The sequence below is a fragment of the Ceratina calcarata genome, unplaced genomic scaffold (assembly GCF_001652005.2).
Source record: "Ceratina calcarata isolate Rehan_Ccalc_2016 unplaced genomic scaffold, ASM165200v1 scaffold2439, whole genome shotgun sequence".
Classification (NCBI taxonomy): Eukaryota; Metazoa; Arthropoda; class Insecta; order Hymenoptera; family Apidae; genus Ceratina; species Ceratina calcarata.
Genome location: NW_017146363.1, coordinates 1 through 2,166, shown reverse-complemented (window position 1 = coordinate 2,166; position 2,166 = coordinate 1). Strand labels below are relative to the sequence as shown.

The following is a 2,166-nucleotide window of genomic DNA, read 5'->3' as shown; positions in this document are numbered from 1 at the left end:
GTGCAGAGTATAGCGTTACTGCTACGATCGTAATGGAGTGCGGTGGTACGGTGCGTATGTTTGCTAAGCCCCCCGGAGTAATAGTGCAGCGAGTGTTTATACCAGCCGCTGTTGCTTTACCTCCTAGGGAGCAAATGCTAGCGGAGCTGTCTTCTAAAGTTTATCCTGTGCAGCCGTTCATTGATTATTCTGAGAACGGTTGCGTGGGAAGATACTTTCTAAGGCCTGAGATGCGACCGAGAGATCGTTATGATTTCCCGAGACTAGCGATACCATTAGTTGGTGCAAGAGAACAAGAAAGTGTAAGAATATACATTGGAGGAAATCTGAGACGTCTAAACTTAGTCGTCAACCGCACAGGTTCCATAAATGATATAATAATAAATGAGGATGAACAGGATATTGTGCATTCGAAAGCTCTGAGTTATTCCTTGGTTGGTCGCCATGTTAAAAAGGCTTGGAGTAGAAGAAATGACGATAACGGGAAATTTTATAAAAGACTTTTCCCTATCTGTCACGTTAGTGAACCTGAAGATTTAGTGCGTTCTTGCGAAAATATCAATAGACTTTTTGCGAAAAGAATGACTGATGAATACAGACATTTGATAAATCATGGAGATATAGATAGATTTGAATATGAGACGGTAGGTCGGTTATTATATATACTGTTCTACTTACATGAGTTAAGAAATGGAAAGAGTAAACCTCTAAAATTGACCATATTTGCATTGTGCACATTGGCCAATTGTGAGGAAGAAGTTATGTTTGTGCATTTTTTAAGCCACATTATCATGTGGTTGATTGTTGACACTTGTGATAGTTGTTTAGAGAAAGTATTGTTTGCTGGCAATGACGTCAGATTTCAATACAGCTTGATTAATTTCGAAGTGGATGGCGAAAGAGGCGTAAGCCTCAGTAAAGCCGAAAATTTGAGTTATTCGATATATTAGTATATTGGCTACACCTACACCAAATACCAGGCAAGAAGTACAAGATTTGCAAGAAGCACAAATAGATGACCAACGAATAAATTTTTGGAAACATACCCTGGATAAAGTATTGCATTTCACCAGAAGTTCTTCTGAGCCTGCAGAAAGTGCTTCCAGCCAAATAGAAAATTATCTGAAACTGCTATACGAAAATATCAACAGTGACCCAATTACTTACTGGCACAAGCATGGACACACTATGCCAGAATTACGAAAAATCAGTTGCAAGTACCTGTCAATTCCTGCCACATCTGTCCCAGCAGAAAGAATATTTTCAAAAGCTGGACAGATTATGTCCGAGAGAAGAAATAGACTATCGGAGAAGAATTTAAATATTCTCATTTTCTTAAACTTCAACCTGCAAAATAAAAGATAATAGCAGTGTATATACGTAGAATTAATAATCAAAACATTAAACATACGTAAAATTAATAAGTGGTATAAACAATGATCATACTTTTCTTGTGCGGTATATAGTGTTAGTTTTAGATTATTTTATATGGAGTTGGACTTATAAACTTATTCAGCATCTACCCCCATGGTACTAAAGGATGAATATCGCGTTTTATGGGTACTGATTGCAGCCCAACTGGAACGTTATGTACAAAATGACCTCCAGGCGAACAAAACTTACTCCTACCCCTTTATCACGGGCGGTATTGTCTGATGATCCTCAAGAGGCATATAATATCCTTGCCGATGATCGTCGTTCCGTTGTTAAGACGAAGCCAAAACCTTCATCAGGTTCAAGAAATGCTTTTCAACGCACACGAGTTGATAAGTTGCGAGCTACACGCTCGGCTGCATCATCCGCTGAGTTTGATGATGATCTTCGTCGAAAACTGACTTCTAATGCTGCTAGCAACCAGACTGCTTTTGAAAGGCTGGAAGAATTCAATACTTTTAAAGCAATAACACTATGCGTCACAACGCGTGGCATTGGATTTGGATGCGTTACATCTTTTATTTCATTTATCGAATTACCACATGTTCCAACCCGCGGTTCAATTCATGAACTTTATCGCATAGCACTTTCCATCTTTGAAGTCAGAATCTGTGACATACAGAATAAGACAAACGCGATTGAGAATGATTGTAAATACTATGCTACAATCAATCACTCTACTCAATTTATTCAGATGTGTAGATCCAGACCATATCTCCCGGCACCACTAGT

At 38.7% G+C, this 2,166-nt stretch overlaps 1 long non-coding RNA gene across 1 annotated transcript; it reads right to left on the bottom strand.

Moving 5' to 3' along the window:
- Positions 1-11: 11 nt before the first annotated feature.
- LOC113464055 (uncharacterized) lies at positions 12-1,475 on the bottom strand. The gene is made up of 3 exons (XR_003388880.1): positions 1,447-1,475; positions 1,222-1,347; positions 12-1,128 (listed from the first exon to the last, which is right to left on the bottom strand). It is a non-coding gene; the product is annotated as an uncharacterized LOC113464055 (long non-coding RNA).
- Between the last annotated feature and the right edge of the window lie 691 nt (positions 1,476-2,166).